Genomic DNA, 22560 nt, shown 5'->3' with positions numbered 1-22560 from the left:
AATGTATTTCAACTTTTTTGATACCCATTGTAAATGTATCTGATTGTTGTATTTGTATGGTCGTCAGATTATAAATTGAATTATGCTTTGGTTTCCACGAAAACTCTCAAAAATGCAAACAGTTTTAAAACATTTGTTTTTCTTGCAATCAATACGTTTATTTATAGAAATATACATAGGATTCAACATTTTAAAATTACGCAACTTAAGTTAAATCAACCTATCAGATTGCATTTTAAATACAGGATGCGTCATAAATCCATGTTAATTTCCAAAACTTAGAATGAAAGAAATAATGGTCAGAAAAAAATTTCAGTTTGCTAGAGTACGATCAGAGGCACAATGGATATTTTTCAGTGCATAAAGAAATATTTTCAAAAATAACCAAAATAAGATGTTCATACATTTCAAAGAAATCAGTATGGTCATCAAACATCTAGCTGGAACCGGATTCAGTAAGCTATCGTTCCCAGATCGAACATAAGTGATTAATATTTCTGCAAGACAGGTAAATTTAAACTATTTCATTATGAAAATTTCCTACGGAGAAGAGACAGAAAGCATAAAAAGATCTATTTCATTGAGTGAGATATTAAATTTAGCTCAATATTTTTAAGAAACTAGTTATGTAGAGGATCTTTCCTAAAAAGGTACCTCATTATAGAGCTTGGACTCATTCATGTTGTAAAAAGTGTAATGAAAAATTCGACAGCCGAGACTTCAGCGAAGAATAGACGTGTTCGAACCTGAGAAATAACACTGATTCTATAATCGTCTTTTTTGAATCTGAATCCTTACGGCACTTCATCGGTTATTACTGGTATATACAGATGAAGGATTAAATTATTCGCTGGTGCAAATTGAAAATGTGACTCATGTTGGTAGCAGAATGCCTTTTGGAAGAATGAAGACCATTTTTCATTGCATGTTGATATTAGTTTGAAAAAAAAACCCTTTGGTATATGTGTGATATCAAACCCTCGTGAGCACCTGGCCAATCATATCAATCTTTTCATGTGACTTTAATGTGATTTCACATCATCTTTCATTCTGGGTATTTTCCTTTTTTGAAGTGCAATGTTATGTATCCTGCTCATACATTCCTGAAAAGTATGTTATACTCAGACATAATCAAGTTGTGTCTGTATTGCAGGAAAGACATGCATTACCTGCGGTCACTTTCATGCAAGATGGTATACATCGACCCACTCAGTGCTTGTAGTCAGGACGTTTCTGTTGCACATGTTCACTGAAGTCCGAGTGATAAATCGAATTGTAAACTTAAATGGCCAGTATATATTTGATTGTGAGACTACTTAAATTCTCTTGAGAGCAGCGGTATCTGACCCACTGTGGTTGAACTGAAACATACTATTCCACGGACCTCTAGTGGAATCGATGCCGATATGTTAAACTCATTTGTAATAGACGCAGCGAATCTTGTGGTAATGTTCATAGTGAAAATATTTTACTTCAAAACAAATTAACAGTATCGTGCTATTGTGATCTGTTTCATTGTCTATTTGTCATTTTTGTCTTATTTGCATAATACTGAAATATTGCATAATATCTGCTTTATTGAAATGTGAGGATCTTCTTTTTAGCATTTTAGGATGCTTTATTTAATGCATGAAAAAGTACAATGATCATATTCGGACAAACTGATGTTTATTCTGAAATTTTTTTTCTTTTATTATTAGTTTTTGAAATATATGCGAAATTTATGACATATCTTGCATATCTGAATACAAATTGTGCCCATTTATGCAATATTCAGCAAACCCATTTTTAACTTAGATCCTTATTCATAATATTCTGATAAATAGAAGTTCTAGAACTTTTAAGACTTCAAGGACTTTTAACACTAGAGAAATAAGATAACATTTTCGATTTCCAACAATTAATTGCCTTGGCATAAATACTTTATACATGATATAGCTAAAGAAAGTGATAATTATACAAATATTTGGGGATTTTTAAATTCAAAAATTCAATAAAAAACAATGATAAATTATAGTAAATTCGGTTCACTTATCTTTCCTGTATTTACATATTTATAAATGTTTTGATTTTCTTGAATACAATATCTAAATTTATGAAACACCCATTTTTATTACTGATGGCAGTATAAGATTAATAACTATTAATTTTATTAATAGTTATTAATCTTATACTGCCATCAGTAATAAAAATGAATTAAAAATTTTTTATTGAATTTAAAATAAATTAATAGTATTAATCTTATACTGTATAAGATTAATACTATTAATTTATTTTAAATTCAATAAAAAACAATGATAAATTATAGTAAATTCGGTTCACTTATCTTTCCTGTATTTACATATTTATAAATGTTTTGATTTTCTTGAATACAATATCTAAATTTATGAAACACCCATTTTTATTACTGATGGCAGTATAAGATTAATAACTATTATGCAAAAACTTTAATATTGATACTTTTGCTTCTGTTTTTCCGAGTGCTACATTTATTCTGAAGTACTTATATAAAATTTATCTGTATAAGCATTAGGATACCAAAATGATCTGTAGAAGATATGGTGATATATGGGTTTTAAATTTCTTAAATCAGATTCTTTTAGATCAATTAGTTTTCATATACAAGGGAATTTCTCATATCGCTTAAAATGACCTGAATTTAAAAATTGCTTTAAAACTTTTCGTAAGCATTTTAAAAGGTTATCATAGTTTACGAATTGGATGTTATGTTGGATAGAATGCTAATGGAATATACCGCTTACCAGAATCGAAGCATAAATTTAATTTGTTTATCATAGAATAATGCACATTAGTTAATTTTTTTAGTCGATTTTAAACAATCAGATAACCAAGATACAAAACAAGATTTTGATGAAAAAGAGGCCACTAAATATGTTTTGTTTGCTTGTTTTGTATTGCCTAGATTTGAAAAGGTGTAGATTAAAAAGAAATTAAAGGAATAAAAGTCATCCAAGAATTTAAGTAAAGAATACGCTTCATTTATTATTCTATTTAAAAAAATCTCACATTTGTAATTAAAGGTACATGGATGATGTAAAAAAGAAATATTGAGTAACTTGACTGTGACTGACAAATTCAGAGGGGTGATAGTAGGCATTAAAAGGATAAAGAATCACATACAACACGGGATCCCAAATGAATTTTAGGGGGTAAAAATCGCAAAAATATAGGAAGTCGCAGAATTATTGGAAACTGTAAAACATTAATACAAGAATACAGTCCCTTGGATTTCTCCTTCTGGGGCCACATGAAATCTCTAGTTTATCAGAGACCTTTGTATACAGTGGAAGATCTCGTAGCACGGATCGTTGTCGCTTCTGGAGAAATCGCAAGCACGCCTGGTATGTTTGAGCGCATCCGGCAGTCCTTTAAACGTCGGTGTCGGTTGTGTAATGGCCTTAATGGCCGCAACATTGAGCAATTTTTATAAAAGTTTCTCAACGTCTCATTTCTGTAAATGTCTGTGCTGTAAATGTATGATGTATCTATATTCCACCAAATAAATTTTCACCGTCGTTTATGACTTTATATTTTTTTGGAAATTCTTATCGGCTTAATGCCTGTTATCACTCTTCAGAATTTTTCAGTAGAATTTTGTAAAACCGTCTGTAAACATCGGTGCCTATGTTGCAGCTATATTTCACGGCAAACGTTTTAGTTTTTTTGAATATCTTAAAACCTCCCCAGTTTTCACACTACAAACTTATATCATATTAAAGAGTATAAAATTCCTTATATTTTCAAGCTTTTATTTTTCTTATAGTTTTAATGTTTTTGCAGATAAGGGTTCTAAACTATTTTTTTTATTTTCAATAATTTATGACCCCCCTGGTTCATCAAATAGATATTTCACTTACATGAAAAATAGCTTTTAAGAATGGACTTTCACTTAAAAAGAATTCACAGTTGAAACTAGATTTGTTATTTTTAAATTATTTTTTTACAGTTTCCAGCAATTCTCCGACTCCCTATATTTTTGCGATTTTCACTCTCTAAACGTTGTTTGGTTCCCCAAGTTGTATGGTGATTCTTTATCCTTTTGATGCCTACTATCACCCCTCTGAATTTGTCGGTAGAATTCGGCAACACCCTATATATATATATATATATATATTACAAAACAATAACTTGCATATAAGTAATACCATAATTAGATTCTTTCATCAAATAGTAATTCTTATTCTTTTAAGTTATGAATTGTTAGAAACATTTGCATTTCATAACTCTGATGCATTCTTGTGGTAATCTTAATTTAAATAAATAGAATCCATCTCAGTGCTTACATAGTTAATACTTTAAATACCCTCAGGTCAATTAATATAATTCTTCAGCGAGATTATTGTTATTTAGTACTTAATACAAATGACAATTCAAGAGCTTTCAGCTGAATTAAACAACTTTATCATAAAATTTTCCATTTCATAATCAACTTTAAAGATTTCAGTAGTGGACGAATAAATCAGTCTTGTTTAATTTGAATATTACATTTACGATTCATCCACTGAATTTCGAAGATTCGAAACATAATCAGTAAAATAGCAATACTTTGAACCTCTTATTAGCTCTGATTAAGTTGCTGACTGAAAAGGCTTTCATCATAGGAATTTCCGATGACCAATGATATGAGTTGCCTTGCGGAAAGTAATTATTAAAATTTCGCCTTAATTAAACACAGCATCATGCTCCGATGCAACTTCTATTGGGGATAAATTTGCTATCATTCGAAAATATTAGTGAATCAATCTCTAAAGCAAAACTGATACGTTAGTACAAGAATTCCCTTAATATGAAGGCATACAGAAAGAAATTTATTTCTTAAAACAAATCTGTTGATTTAGAGAGAAAAAAATGAATTGGCATTGCGAAATTAAGATTCTATCCTGAATTTTATTTAATGCGAGTATACATTGTGGTTTAAACATGAATTGATTTTGTAATAATGTCATTCAATTATAATAAACTGAAATGTACATATCAATTAATCATTTAGAGAAAAAGAGGAAATATATTTATTATGAGGAAAATGAAAGTCGTTTAGAAAAATATCAAGTATTTTCTTTTAATGAAACTAGGATATTTGTTTTAGGAAATGTTTTTTTTTATTATTTTAGTAAGTACATTTTGATAGAGATGTTTAAAACGCAGCAGAAATAAATAAGTCATTGATAAATTAAAGAATGCATATTCTGAATCGAGACTGAATTTTTTGTTCAAATATTCTCCATAATATCAAAAATATGATGAGACTATTACTGTTTGTAACAATTATAAGTTATCAACTTCCATTACTTTTGTAAGTCAGATAGAAATAAGTTTTTCATAGCTTGCAACTACTCATGGATTTCTTTTAGCAAATTGTAAAATCATTTTGCTTTTTTTTAAATAAATTGTGTCTAATTGTGTTTATGAACATCATGTAGTATAAAGTATTAAATTTTTTCATCTGGCATATTTTAAGAATAGTTGTATATTTAAGAGTAGTACTCATTTTAAGTAATGAACTTAAAAAAGAAGAATATTGCATATGATAGAAAATAAAAAAAAATGTTGTTAATGAAAATTATATGAAAAGTGAAAGCTAATTTGCATTTTTATTCTTGGTTAAAATTCCATCAAACTTTAAAATGACAAATGGGTAAAAATTTTTAATTTAAATTTGTATTTATTTTTGGGGAATAAAATTTACTGTAAGCAGTTTTGGACAATGTTTATAATAAATTTCTTCAATATTGAAAAAAATTTAATATATGTTACTTTATTCTTCTCAAGACATTTATAAAGGAATTTAAGGGAGCAGCTGAACACAAAAATATTGATTAAACTTTTCAAATATTTTAATAAGTTTTCTTCAGATCCCTTTTATTAACACACATTTATTTGACTTGATTCATGCTTATTAAGATAGAACCTTATATTATGATATATTTAAATATTTTCAGGGTTTAATAATCAGCGAAATGAATAATTAATTGAATTTTTATAACATATATTTGCCATTCTTCGAAATAATTTGAAGAAGAAAATGATTTGAAGATTCAGTAATATAATTAAATTATTATTAATCCTAAAACGTAGAAAACAAATAAACTGAAAAATCTACTTCAAAAGATTTTAATAAAAGTGATTTTTTTTTTTTTAAAAAAAAAGGTCTTTTATAATACTAATTTTGATGTTATTATTTCATGAAATTCGAACGTAGTATTTGAAGTGGAAGAGTGCCAATTCTCATTTTGAAGGTAAATATATTTATTCTACAGCAATTTATTTTCCCATCAGTATTCAATTACATTATCGTGATTTTTTTTCTCCTTCACGAAAACTTTAACAAAATGTCTTCAAAGGAAATCAAATAGTATTTGTATGAATAAAAGTTTAAAACATGCTCAGCATCTGCTTACATAAGACGAAAAGTAAGATAATTCTTTTAAATTTATATATATATATATATATATATATATATATATATATATATAAAAGAAGAACGAAATACAATGAGTTTTATCATTTGTTCAAACATTCCATTTGTTTGATTTGTATTTTCTTGATTTATAATTAAATCACCGAGAAATAAAATTTTTGAATATTGAATTTCAGGTAAGATTCTAGAATCGCTTTATTTGATATTCCCTTTGTTAAAAGGTTCCGGTTTTCTAAGAAAATTTCGTAAAAAATGTTTCTTTTTTAAAATAAACTTATGTTTTTAAATTCGTTCGTTGTTTACAATCCCACATTTGTTACTTGAAACAGCAATGTAAATTTTTCATCTTTAATAAAAGCATCTTCTACTCCAATTTGTTTTTAAATCATTTGAGAAACATCATCTTAACTTTTCTTTAAATGATGTAATTCTATATTTTTTGTAATAATTATGCTCTGTTGTTAAAAATAAATTCAAAGAACTATCTCCTTTTATTTAAGATAGAAAAAAAATCACTCAAATAATTTAATATAATCTTTAAAGGCAATAACTTTTAAGAGGTAAAATATTTTCTGAAATCATAAATAGTGGTTTTAAAGTTGATTTCAGAATTCCTAATACTTTAAAACTTAGCTCATAAAGCGATGAATCAGTTTCTTAAACTCATAAATTAAATTGCAAAAAACTGGCAGTTTTAACTTAAACTCCTTCAGTTTTTACTTTTCATGTCACAGATTGATTTAGCATGTTTTTTTAATATCTTTAACGAATATTATATCACGATTAATGATATTTAAATCTAAACATTTTTTTTCTTCATTATTATTTCTAAAAATCTTTTAAAAATGTGTTTTCAAAAGTAAAAAAAAAAGATCATAAAAATGTAATTTAATTGAAATGCAACATGTCCGTGATGCTTTTCATGTAGGTCATACAGTATTTAACTGTAGTCCATAAATGTAATAAAGTAAATGATGGTTTGTTCTTTGGTTCGTTAATTTGTCGATTTTAATGGCGCGAGAGCTAGTAAATCATCGGAATAGATTACTCAGAACTAGACAGGAATCTTTTAATATAAAAAAAATATTTCTTAATGAAAATATTAATTCTCTAAATTAAATCTCTTCTTTAATTTGATACCAGAATACCAAGGATAATGAAAGTACTCGAAAAAAAGATTATCACTTTAAGATGTATTAAAAAATTGCAGCACATTCATTAAAGGTCAAAAAATATCAAATACGATACGATACTGGAAACAAGGACTATACTGTTGAGATTGCGCAAAGCGGAGCAATCTAAGCCAACAAGATTCATTGGTTTACGATCTGGAAACTTTTTTTTGTCTTCCATTGGGATCGATATATACATAATCGATATTTGCAAATGTACTATGCTGCTTTCCATCTCAATTTGATGTTTCCATGTTTTATTATACTCGTAAAACAACCAATTTTGTGATATGCACTTTGGTCTGAAACTCATGAGTTCATTCGAAACGCATTTATCATACTAAATACTTAATGATTCGGATTATTTTCTGACATTATTTTTTCTTAATTTCTAGTTAAGCAACTTCAACTTGGATCATAGGCTTGTTTTGTGAATTTCGGATTGATTCAGCATGAGTTATACATTTCAGCCTATAACAGGTTTCTCTTGAATCTACGAAAATCTGGAATTGAACGAGAGCATAATCACTCAAAACCTCAATGTCAGGAATATTGGTGATATGCACTTTCGTCTGAAACTCATAGGTTCTCACAAAATGCATTATTCATACCAGATACATAAGAATTCAAATTATTTTCTGAATAATTAATTTCTCATCTTAATTTCTAGTAAGTTACTTGACATTATGCCTTGGGCTTCTTTTGTGAATTTTGGATTGATTCAGCATGAGTTATACTGCGATTTCAGCCTATATCAGGTTTGCCTTGAATATACGAGAATCTGGAATTCAAGGAGTTCATAATCACTCAAAACCATAATGTTAGAGATATTCGTAATATGCACTATGGACTAAAACTCATAGGTTCTCACAAAATGCTTTCATCATATCATATACTTCAGAATTCAGATTATTTTGCGAATAATTCATTTCTTATCTTAATTTCTAGTAAGTTATTTGCCTTTATGCCTTGGACGTGTTTTATGAATTTTGGATTGATTTAGCATGAGTTATACTACGATTTACTTGAATCTACGAGAATCTTGCGTTTGCCTTGATTCTACGAGAATTTTGCGTTTGCCTTGATTCTACGGGAATCTGTAATTGAAGGAGAGCATAATCACTCAAAATTAAAAACTCTGTACTAGAAATATTTTTTAAATGATTGCATGAATTTTATTAATTCCCATTTCAAAATTCTTCGTTTGTAAACTAAATTTTCCTTTTAAATTTTAAATATTGAGATAGTTTTCTAATATTGTACATTTAAAACATAAAAATCACTTCTTTCCTTATAATTAGCTTAAAACTTTGACGCGAAGTTTTCTTCTTTGTTTAATAATCTAAGAGACAACTAACATTCAAACTTCACAATCCAAGTTAAAGTAGCCTTAAAAGAAATTCTGGTGATAAGTAAATCAATAATAAAAAAAAAAAAAACATTCGAATCACCAAGTATCCGATACAATCAATGATTTTCGAAAGAACCTGTTAATTTTAAATAAGATTATAAAAATATTATGTGTAATGGATCATAAAAGTGTAATGAAAACAATAAAATAGAATGGAAATAATTATAATATAGGCATAATCATCATTTATGAATATAACAATTCAAATGAAAGCTGAACAGAATGTAAAACATACCAAGAATATTTTTAACATGGATTATTCTGGATTTTTAACATGGATTATCTTCTATGCTACTTTTTATTGTGGTTGTAATTATGGCTTTACCTAATTTAATAGCATTGTGTCACATATTACACTAGTACGACCTTATTATCAAATTAAAATATTCTTTTCGAAACTATTCTCTTTCATTTTATTTCGCGAAATAAATAACTTTTTCAAGTTCCAATTAGTACTGTTACAAAATTAATATTAGAAACAATGTTGAAACAGCACTTTTTTATACTGTGATCATAAGAAGAAAGAAAATGAAAATTTAATTATATTGAACTAAAAAAAAATTGCGGTTAGCTTTAATAAGAATGTTTTGTTACAGAAAAAAAAGCTTTCACTTTTTTTAATTTCTATAATCTGAGAAGTAGTGTGGTTTCAGAAAAAAACATACCGCCATGACATTCTTCTATTAGAAATACAAAGAATAGAAATGGTTTTTTTTCATTCTCATTAGCATCTAATGATTATGATATACATATGGAATGAATAATGTACTTTCTCAACGTTGTGCTTGCTGTTTGAGAATAATATTTGGTTCTCTCTATGGAATTCTTATTATTAGAACTTCGTTTGCTACTCAAGATAAATGTTTCCATTATCATTATGAAACATTAATTATTTCATTATGTATTAACATGGTCACTGAATTTCACATAATAAAAAATATCTGAAATTAATAAGTAAAATTCGTGAATATAGTGTCTCCCCTTGTGTCTATGTTCGGAAATTGTTTTTATGTTTTATGCTTAGTTAATTCAGTTGTGTGAACTATAGGTTATAAAAAATATTTTCTATTTCTATTTCAGAAGCAATGACGTCTAATTAATTTCAGACCCCAAATGATACCAGTATTTCGGTTTTAGGAATGCTAAAAATGGGATCTGTAGTAATCACTGGTGTATGGTCTATATGAATGTCATCATTTAAACTGTGTAGTAAAAAAAAAAAAAAAAAAAAAAAAAAAACTTTGAAACTTTAAAAATGCGTTATTTGCGAAGCTGTTGGGGTTTTCATCTTGTCTTATTCCGAATTTAAAAAAAAAACCCAAAGTAAATTTGCAATGTAGAAGCTAATTTAATTGCAAAAGAAAACATAAGCAAAAGTATTAAATAAACAAAATAATAAATGAATAAATATAAAATTAATAGATATATCATGCAAAATATCTGATTTTATACTATAAAGTATTTTAAATACTTAGGGCATATTCTCTTATATTTTCTGTAGATCGAACAGTTATGTAATAGCTTTCAATGATATTTACGTTTCAGTTTTTTTGAAATAATAAGCATATCTCAAACAAACAAAAAAAAAATTAAGAAAATTAAACATATGGGGAGAAATTATTTTGACCAATAAAGATAAATTTGTGATTTATTTTTTTAAATTTCATGAATTCAGATATCAACCTTGAATGATGTGCCCTAAAGAATCAAAGTTATTCTCAATAAAAGTTTTTCGCAGTTAATTAATATTTCTGGAAATCGACAAACCAGGTGCTTATTTAAGTAGATATGAAACAAACTTTGCAGTTTCTTAATATTGCATTGCCCATATATGAGGTTCATATATTAAAGAAATTTAATTCAGAAACAATTGTATGCATCTCTAATAGTTAGATCATTGAAAAAAATTGCTGTCAGAGCAAAAGCCGGAAACAAAAGTAAATAAATGAAATATATTTGTAATCTTTCCTCATTGAAAATCCATCCTCGATAGGGCTGTTTGTGAAAGATAATTCAATATCACTAAATTGATTTTAATACTATTGAAGAAAATACGAATACATACATTTTCCATGAGAACATCTTTTTTATTTTAGACCTATTTTCCAAAAGAATTTTAAAAAGTATTCCGATAAAATGTGGGTTTATTTTTTTCTTTCCAAACCGAATGGAAATGTTACCTTTGCTATTCGGTACGATTGCTATTCACAAGTATGCTGAACTAGTAGATATTTTAATTTTGGTTTTCTGCATATGTTGGGGGAATAGATATTTTATCCCTGAAAATAGGTGTATACGTATGCTGTGCTAGAAACTATTTCATCACAACAAATGGACTTTTAGATATGATTCATAATGGAAAGTTCTTACATACCTACAGTTTTTTTATATATGCTGTGCCAGTTATAATTTTATTCTCATGGCTCAGTTAATCTTTTAAATGAACTAGGAACGCCCAATTTAATTAGCTTGAACCTAACAGAGAATTCTTGTTTATTGTATCATGACATGCATACTGAATATATTCGATGCAGAAGAGAAGAATATTTTATTTCAGTAAAGGTTTTAAAAAAGCACACATGTTATTTCTTAATGAATTGCAAAGAGGAAAATTAACATTTTGCATTTTCTCTACAGTTTTCATTCTAAATTGAATCTTAGATATTTTTTATTGCGTATTTAAAGTCTCAAGAAGAACTTTCAGCTGAACAGTGTAAAGAATGCCCATCTCAATCTGCTTATTGAAAATCTTTTCGGGGTTTAATAAGTAAAGACACGTTACAAATAATCTAAAAACTAAAACTATTTTTTTTTAATTTCCATTTTTAATTAATTCGAGAATCAATATCAAGTATTTTATATAGAAAATAAGTTTATTTCTAATAATTATGATTCTAAGCATAATTACTTATAATTTTTTACTTACTCATAAATATTATTTTCATATCATTAAAAAAAAACAAGAAATGAAATACGAAAGCATTGAGGTTAATCAAATACAAATAATTAATTTTTATCCACATTTTTACAAAATAAGAAAAATAAAACTAAAACTCTTTTGATATAAAGCAGTTTTTACATATCAAACAAATTCATTCGAAACTACTAGGAAAAATGCATTTGAAAATTTAAATTATGCATCTCGTTTCGTATTCTAAAATGCCTGGAGTTAAATAAGAAAACCTCTACAATCTGATTATCGATAACACGGTAAGACTTTGACAGAAATTTTATTTGCATATTTCAATAAGTGTGCACAACTTGGAAGGATACATCGCAATTTTGGCACTCGAGGCTGGAAATTTCAATCCCTCTCCTTCTTGCATGAATGACCTTGATTCGAAGTTAATAGGGTTTTTTTGGATCCTTTTTTCAGTTGATCAACTTGAATATAAAAATGTTAACCACGGGGAGGATCTAGCAAAATATTTTGCGCTTCCTGTAAGCAATATTTCATCCTTAACGTGAGAATATCAGAATTCATAAGATATTAGGAATAGAGATTGTTATGATTAAAAAAAAGATATTCTTGTTTCTCTTGAGAGAAATTTTATAGATCACTTCATATTAAATTAAATAATCCTGTTTCATAAAGCTCTTATTATGACTTTGAATTTTTACCATTATTTATGTTTCCAGAATATCACGTGAAAGAATGGATCTGATTTCTTTAGTTCTCAAAAAGATCTCAAAAGAGTCTATTTTGCGGCCTAAAGAAACACCTCAAAAAATTTGAAAATTCAGATAAATCTCATGATGGGCACCCAAGTAATGGAGGTCAGTTTAATATCAACGACTTTTTCTCTCATTAATATGTCAGCCAGTTTTCCTAAGTTGGTGATTTCAACGGGAATTTTTTTTTATGCGAGGGGAGAACAGAGCGCTGGCCCATTCCCCGTATCCGTGTTCTTCATGGAAGACATTAAGTTTTGCACAATGGCCCATTTTTAAGGATTCAAATTTTAGAAGTCATATAACACATATACATTCCTTTGAACTATATGCTTCATGATTAAGAATAGGAAACAGCCCATTCTTAAGGGACAATTGAAGTGTGAAACATAAGGTTTTTCTATATTTCCGAAACTGTTTCCTTGCAGTGAAAATACTAGGGTTTGTCGGTTTTTCAAACCCGGTTTTATAAAACCGGTTTCTTAAAAAAATGTGTTTAAATAAATTTGTCACATTTGAAAATCGGTTTTTAAATTAAGAAAACCGGTTTTCCGTAACGGCTGAATATTCCTCGTCTTCAAAAAAAAATAAAAAAAAAAGGAATTTGATCGGTTGAGATGGATTTGTCTTGAATTTCTGTTAATTGAACTAATAAAATTAAAAACTGAAATAAGTTTTGAATTATTATATGCTTTAGAAAAACGAATTCAAGAAAGAATGCAAATAGAATTACCAACTCTTTTGCTGTATTTGCAAAATCCACAAAGCATTTCTAGTTCAACGAAGAAATCCAGTTTCATTTCTATAGCTTCGAAAACCGAAACTATTAAGCTATATGAAAATATATTGTCTTGAATATTTCCAAATTCGTATGTGAAACCAATTCTGATAAAGAGCGAACCGAAGAAACTACGTCAGAGTAATGTTTTTTTAAAAGAAACCATAGAAAAAACAATTCATAAGTTTCTAGAAGACCCCTTACAAATCCAAAGACACTGAAAGTTGAATTTTCATTGTTTGCGACAACGAATAAAAGAACAAAAAGTATTGTTATTTGATGCCCTGAAAACTATAAAACCAAGCTCAATAGATAGTGAACGATTATTTTCCATTTCAGACAATATTATGTTCAAAATAAGGAAAATTAAATAAGAGAAATAGGAGAAATTAAAATCAGTAAAAATAATACAAGCATTATTTGAAATTTTTGTTTGAGTTTTCGTTATATTGTGTACGTAATATGTAAATACAATCCTTATTTTTTTATATTTTAATTTTGACTTTGATATTGATTTCGTTTTTTTTTTGTTATTTTATATAAATTAAATGAAATATTTTCCCTATTCTATTTTTTCTTTTTTTTTTGACAAAAATTCGAAAATCGGTTAAAACCGGATTTTTGGTAACATTGAATTCGAAAACTGGTTTTTCAAAAGTTCGGTTTTTGTATTAACCCTAGAAAATAAAATTTGTATTTATATTTTTGTTTGATAATTATGAAAATCAGTTTGAAAAACTTACAATTTTTATTTATTTATTTGTTTAGTAATTGTGGGAATCCGAAACAAGATTTTTCCCTATTTCCGAAACTTTTTCCTTGAAGTGAAAATATCGTTTGGATTTATTTTGTGTTAGGTAATTACTGAAATAAGTTTGGTAACTAAGAAATTTGCATTTATTTTTTTGTTTGGTAATTATGGAAATCAGAAAACTTACCAGGATTTTAGAGGCGAACAGTATCTTAATTTGTGTACGAAAGTTAAAAATATAAAGTAAAACCATTTAATTTTCTCTTATGAATAAAATTAATTAAGATAAAAATAGTTTTTTAAAATAGATGCACATTGAGAAACATGAACACATTTTCTTCTTTTTAATGATAAATGACTTTTATTGGAAAGAAAAAGATAGAACGCCCTTTTACACGAATATTGAAATCTAACTATTCAATAGATATGCAGTTTTAAGATCTCTAATTATGTGAGAATTTCATTGACAAATATTTTGTAGCATTAAATTTACATTTTAATTTTTTATTAAAAAATTAGAGTGAGCCTTTGGCGTTGAATATAATTTGTCCGTTAAGTCGGAAATATCGGAATGTTAATTAGCGAAATGCATAAAAAAATTTTAAGAGATCAATTAATTTAATTCTAATAGTGTTCTATGTGGATTTAAGTTGAAAATTCAATTACTTTCATTAATATAAGTAGAACTAAGATATATTGTAATTTTAAACGGAACTTACGGAAAAATTTTAAAAAAATGTCTTTTCAGTAAATAAAATTAGAAATAATATAGAAATAACTCTTGAAATATTTGCTTTACATTTCATTTCATTCTTATAAAATATGCATATTATATTTGAATTTTCAACACATCACGGATTTTTAAGAAAACTCTTCGAAGAGATACTTGTCATTTTTTTAGGATTATTCAATGTAAAATCAATTAGCTTTAAAACTCATTTTGATAATTCAATGAATTCGCTTTTCTCAACAGAACGATACATCTGTTACATTTGAACTTAAATATAATATATGGAAAATTAAGTAGGAACTTAAAAATAAAAACATTCTAATGGCTTCTAAATCCAAGGGACTGATACTTAAAGTTTTTTACGAAGAAATGTTCAATTTTCTCTTGTAGTTTCTAATTACAATTTTCTTTGGAATTCTATATTATTAAAATATATGAGCCTTAATGAATTTTCTATAATCTTTGAAAATAAGCTCATTAGGATCTGTGGATTATTTCCTTTTAAGAACCCACATATTTCCATGGAATAAATTTAAATACTTACATTTATGGATCAGTATTTTAGTAAATTTCGATAAATCTATTATTAAATTATTTTTGTTAAATATATATAATAATAATAATCATGCAAAAATGCATGGATTGACATCATATAATAAACTGAGTAGTAAATTTAAATCAAATCTATTCAAGTGCGGAAATTAGACATGAAACAGTTGAAAATGTTTAATAATTCTTCATAAATCATACTGAAAATATCTTCTATTTCAGAAATATTACAATGAGGCTGAATACTTAATAATAATTTTTAAATACTTATGTTTGACACAAAAAAGATTAAAACAGGAGCTATTCTTCAAAAGTGTATACATCTATAATTTAAAGCTAATACAATGAAATGCATGGCTTTTGTAAAGTTTTATTCTGGACATAATAGCATTTTTAACTTTATCGGAATAAAGGTAATTTGTTATTTATTCATGATATTTTAAATTTTTCTGAATCTTGAAAAATATCGTGAAGTTATGAAAACAAATTTTAAAAATTTAATCCCCCTCAAATATTTGGGATGAAAATTATTAATAGTATCACTCAACCATTTAATCAGACGCCAATTTCTGTTTTAGGAATTTTTTTATATGAATCCAAATTAAAATTCAAAATGCACTGCAGATGTTTATGGTATTATATAAATTATAATTTTTAATGGTATATATTCATTTTAAGTATTTAAAAATATGATACTAGGATGGCCAACAGTCTTTTATCCTATATATTAAACCCTTTATTGAAATAACTATGAATGAAAAATTCATACTATATAATGGCACCTTTTATAAACTATAGTCATCTTGTAAAGGGAACATTTTGTCTATTCGTTTATTTATTCCAATATTCATATTTTATTTTTTAAAATTATATCAGAAATCTCAGTAAAGATCTTATTCATTAATAAATTTAGATTAATACTTTAATTTAAATAATTCCTATAAATTATTCCTATCATATATATTATCGTATCATTTCCATCATTATATTTATATAAAGAAATATATATAAATATTCGATAAATTAATTATATTAATTAAAATTATTATTCTAACGAAAAAATTATCTCTAAGTGAAAAATAGCAGTAATTGAAATACATTAATTTTCATTTTCTCTATTATTTAACAAACTATTAGAAGAAATTGCAAATTGTTGTTTCAGAATAAACTCTTTTATAACTTTACACTTCATAAACAGCAAATGGAGGTGATACAATATAGATTTTAATGTGGTTGAAAAATGAATTTGACATAGCAAACCTACAATGTTGTGATTGAATCATTTTATTACTTTATATCTGGAACAATGAGAAATTGAATTTGTACATCATTGGATTTTTTTTTTCATTGCCATCAAAAATGTATTCTTGATTGGATTGCTAGGTTTAGTCGTCTACAGTGAGAAATGAAAATAAATTATGTATATAGAGTATTTGAAAAAATTTTTATAATAAAATAGAATTTAGAATTGTTACATTTTATAGGGCGTATAAGAAGTTCTAGGTCAGGAAATATTATTTTCTTCACAAGTCAAAAGTTCGTATGGATCAATTTACAATTTTCTTGAGTTTGAAAAATAAAACTAATGACAAATATCAATTTCCTCCTGGGATTATAGACAAAGAATTCCTTGAAGTAAATATTTCTAAGTACTTTTTTAAATGTGTAAAACCTATATTTGTCCCTAACTCTCGGCAGTCAAAGAAATATAATTCTTTATTATTTGCATCTTTTAAAGACATAAAATAAATTCTTTTTGCTATATATTGCCTATTTTGAATAACAATGTTTCGCATTCTCCTTTAAATTTACTATTATAGTAGAGGAAACTTCTGGCGTATTACTTGAAATAAAAGTTTTACAACTTATTTTATCGAAAGTCTGTTATATTTAAAACAAGTTCTTAAATTTATTACCTTAATTCTATGCGGTATCAATGATAGGAAATTTAAAAATCATCCCAGAAATAATTTCCTACGAAAATATACTTATGGCTGATTGAGAACGTGTATGCGTGTATTGAAAATCAAATGTGTTATATGTAATTAAAAAAGTCAGTAATTTGGGTAAAGTTTTATGCTTTAAAAAGATAGGTTAAATCTATTTCTTACAATTCTATTTATCTTTACTTGCTTTATATTTGCATAAATTGTTTGTCTGGGACGTTTGGGTGAGTGCATATCACTCAGTATTATTAAAGACAATCCGTTTTCTTGCATCTGTTATTATTATTTTCAAGAATGAATCTTCTTCATTGTATTTCAGGAATACTTTTCAAACGGTCCAATTAAATATTTCAATTAATTTGTGGTGTACTCATATATTTTGGCAACTACCGAAGCCAATTCACAACAAATGATATTTTATGGCGCCATTTGATGGTACCTTTCTGTGTGAATAAGTATCTACCAAGTTTGAGAATAAGTAAATTGTTTAAAAAAATTTGTTCAATTCAGTCATAATTCAATCAATTCAAAGGTATTCAGTCATAGGCATAAATATCTGAGAGAAATCGCTGAAATATCAGAATGTCTGAAGACCGCATGGAATATCAGACACTATTTGAAAACTTATGTTCACATAAATTATGACATTCGTAAATGATCAATCACATTTTCCTCATGTTGAAAAGCTTTTTGCCCATAAGGTAATAAATCCTTAGATGCCGAAAAATGTATTTTTTTGACCATTTTTGCACTAATATTATAAATATTTTTAAAAATGCATAAATAAGTATTCATAGTAGGAAAACACACACACACACACACATGATATATATATATATATATATATATATATATATATATATGTGTGTGTGTGTGTGTATGTGTGTGTGTATGTGTGTGTGTGTGTGTGTATGTGTGTGTGTGTGTGTGTGTGTGTGTGTGTGTGTGTGTGTGTGTGTGTGTGTGTGTGTGTGTGTGTAATGATATTTTAAACTCTTCATTTAGTCCATAGTAAATTATTGTCTTATTTCTTGATCTAATTCCACTTTGGGTTTAATTAATCCCTTTGTAAAAAAAATAATGGGCCATCAGTACTACGTGACCCCTTCGGTGCCCTTGCGCGTGGCCGGAAATCCCATGTTTTACAAGACGAGTGATCAATTGTTTCGGTCCCTTCTTTCTTACTTCTGCTTTTGTGCCGAGCTGCGTCTGCTTGTAAATAAATTGTTTTCCCGAGATGGATATTAAAGAAAGAATAAAACGAAATTAAAAATACCAAGTCTCGTCACTGCTTCGAACCTGTATTCTGCTTCAATACATATATATATATATATATATATATATATATATATATATATATATATATATATATATATATATATATATATATATATATATATATATATATATATATACACACACGCATATTTAACGTTCTGCGTGTTCTCAGTACCATGTAAATGTGTCCATTATGTCTATAAAATATGCATTAGCCAGTACTCTTCCACTTGCAAACCTCCATCATCAATAGAAAAAGCAAGGTAAATTGAGGGCGCTCAGAGTAATCCTATGGTTTCAATAGTTACACGAAACGTATCTTGAAAGGATAAAGTTTCATAATTTTAACTGAGCAAGGAATGATCAGAGCTCGTGCTATTGAACGGCTACTTAGAGCAGTATTTGAAGAATTTATACAGCATTCAGCAGTTACAATTGCAGCTTCCAAAATAGTTGCTCACTCCACTGTACGTCATCTTCTTCCCAGTGCAATAACGAAAGAACCAATTTCTTCAAACTTGCGCATCATTCCTTTAACTGCATTTACATATATGAGTTATTTCCTTAAGCTTTTCAACCGCGTGCAAGCAACAAGCATTTTTGAAACATCGCTCGTATTCTGAAAAAAAATATTTTTTTACGATCAACGCGCTTTTTCTCTGTCAGCGGCATGTTCACTGCGAACGAATGATTTTTTCGAACCATACTTATCTGTTTTTATATTGACATGAAATGTGCTACTCATTAGCGCATGGTTTTAAGCAGTATAGCACATCATTTAGGGATCAGTTGGCAAAATTTTAAATTATTTTTTTCCTATGTAATCCTTGGCCCCGTGGCTAAAGTAACAAATATATGAAGTTAGATTCTGATTTATTTAGTAGAAACCGAGTTAGGGGTCTCTGAGTATTGTCGGTTTAATTTTTAATAGATTAATATTCTATTTAGTAAATAAAGATACAAAGTGCATAAATTCAGAAGAAAAAAGTGATTTGAAATGATATGGCCATATGTTATATTTGTCAGGTATTTGAAAATATGTTTCTACTGATAGATAAATATAAGATTTCCTTTACTTAAAAGTATGCTGAAAAATTTGGTTAAGAAAATAACAGTTCCAAACTATTTCATAGAATTAAATTGCTCTAGATTCCATGTACCAAAGAGATCTGTTAAGATTGTAAAGTTATATCCTAGCGCAGCTGGTTTCATATTAAGGAAGAGAGTTTTAAATATATTCTAAAGAATGGTGCATTATTGCCAGGTCGTTGCCCCTTACCAGTCTTTGAGAGAAAATTCGAAATTATTTAGTGCTTTGGTGACAAATTTGACCACTTTGACGATAGAACTTATGACCCAAGAGTAATTGAAAATCTTGGCGATAACTCAATTAAGACGCGAATTCTTAATTTGATCAAGAATCTTCAATTTTTTATCACAGTAATTATAAAAGCTGAACTGCGCATGTAAGAGGAATCATTGTGAGTACTTGAGTTGAGCTCAAACGAGTAGCTGATCTCCAGCGAGTTCTCTCTGAGGGTCTTGTGCTGTTGTGGTAGTTTGAAAGTGCTTTTCTACTTCTGTGCTACTGTTTACTGTAAGTGATATGCTTGTGTAAGTTTATTATTCACAGTTTTGCTCGAATAAAGCATTGATATTCCTTTACCAGCATGTTAGCCTTTTTTTTCTGTGCATTCTCTGGACGGAATATCTCTAATAAATTTATTAAATGTGATCATTAGCTGCTTCGGAGCTAAAATTTTTAAGGAATAAAATATCATATTTGGAGTCGAATGTACTAAAGTGAAAAGTAACTAAACTTAGAGTAGGTGCTAAAATTTGTTTCGAAATTTTTAATACCTTTTAATGTGTTTACTAAAAAGATTTCTATGCAAAAATATTCTTCATGGAACTTTCGATGCTCATAAATGTCATATTACTTTTATTATGTAGGGATATTTTAATGAATACCATGATTTTCATTTTGTATTTTTAAACTGTGTATTACAAATAGCAATAAATGAATAATAAATACAATATAACTTTTTAAAATACTTACTTTCTAGATTTTTTTAGACGATCTTTTCCAGTATCACTTTCTTATTCCCTTTACTGTATTAAACTCAAGCTGTTTTCGCAAGCCCAGTTTCGTCTGCTCGCTTCACTGCTCTCTAATGCATCTGTAAAATAAGGATTGCCATTATTGAACTTTTTTAATAATTGAATATTTAAAAAAAAAGGCTTGCTTTCTTATTAACTATAGTCTCATTTCTCATTTAAAAAATATGTTTTCCTCAATTTGCTGAAGTTTTTCTTTAATTCTAATTAACGAAAAATGAAGAATATGGTAGTTTTATGGCCAGAAATGAAATTAATTACTGTAAGGAAATAAATGTGCTGCTTATCCATAAATTTTTACTGATGGCAATATTTATCCGAAAGTTATATTAATAGCTTTTAATATTTATTTGAATTATTTCCCTTTCATAATTTAATTTTTAACTCCAATATATTGTTACGAACCTATAATATTGCTACCCGGCACGAATAGAGTCATCGCAAGAAAGACCGTTGTACGATCGGTCCTGTACGTGCTGAGATCAATGAACTTAGAGCTTGGCGACAGACTTGGCGAGCATTTGGCGGCTTGGCGATAAATTTGGCAAGTTTGGCTACTAAATTGATAGTACCGGAAAGTTCGAGAACTTTCAAGATCCATCCACTAACAACCGAGATGCAGCCAGGTACGCCCTGATTGGTCAGAAGATTCTAGCCCCGCCTCCCGGAACTATAAAAGACGGGCACTCAGAAGCTACGAAGTTGTTGTTGTGTGGATCGTCCGAGTCGTCGTGTGTATCGTCACAAGTGGTGTGAGAGGAGTCGGAGTCGCCGACACGTAGAGAAACTGGAGGATTAGACAGCAAGAAAGCTGCTGAACTATAGCAATTAAATGTGCTGAGTAATTACAATTGAGTGGAGGTATTTGTTGTAGAAGAAAAAATTTTGTAACAATATAGACATTACGAGCAAACAATGAAACTTTAAATGAACTAATCAATAAAGATATTACTTTTTAAAGAAATTTATGCTGTTACATGTTTACACGAACTAAATGTCTGATTTTAAGGAAAAGTTTCAAACATGGCTGCTCTAACAAAAGAGACTGTTATTGTTTTTAACAATATGAATTAAATGTATCCGATAATTTATTTATGCTTTAAATGTAACCATATTGTTTATATATATATATATATATATATATATATATATATATATATATATATATATATATATATATATATATATATATATATATATATATATATATATATATATATATATATAAAAACAATGAATGGAATATATATATATATATATATATATATATGTAGAAAAATTTAATATCAAGAGAAAGAAAATGAGTAATTATTAAAATTATTTTTTTTATTTAAATAATTTGTATTTAAATTTATTGTGAGAATTTTTCTCAGCTCTTTAAGCTTTCTCAATTTTGGTTCAATTCAAGATTCTTGAAATATAAAATATTTTCTATACTTTTGTATCCTAATGAAAATGTGCGTGACAAAATTTTTTACAAAATTTTAGAAGATAAAAAGTTTTTTCTCTAATATAATATTTCTCAAAATGAAAATCATATATTTCAGCTACATTCGCTTATTCATTTTTTTATAATATTGTAAATTTTTTTTTCTTTTTCTGTGCATATAACTTTTTTTATTTCAAGATAGTTTTATTCAAAAGGAATGAATGAGCGTGTTCATTTTTCTCACATTGAAACTATAAAAAATTAAATGTTTTTGAAAAATATCAGTG

At 27.4% G+C, this 22560-nt stretch overlaps 1 protein-coding gene across 1 annotated transcript in view; it reads right to left on the bottom strand.

The window, feature by feature from the left end:
• The window catches only part of LOC129965897 (allatostatin-A receptor-like), a 274603-nt gene that overhangs the window by 181198 nt on the left and 70845 nt on the right, over positions 1-22560 (bottom strand). Inside the window, exon 2 of the mRNA XM_056080165.1 lies at positions 20786-20906. The gene's annotated coding sequence lies outside the window, so the exon portion shown is untranslated. The remainder of the gene's footprint in view (positions 1-20785; positions 20907-22560) is intronic.

The sequence above is a fragment of the Argiope bruennichi genome, chromosome 4, assembly GCF_947563725.1.
Source record: "Argiope bruennichi chromosome 4, qqArgBrue1.1, whole genome shotgun sequence".
Taxonomy (NCBI): domain Eukaryota; kingdom Metazoa; phylum Arthropoda; class Arachnida; order Araneae; family Araneidae; genus Argiope; species Argiope bruennichi.
The sequence above is the reverse complement of the archived record's forward strand: the minus strand, read 5'-3'. Positions and strand labels throughout refer to the sequence as shown.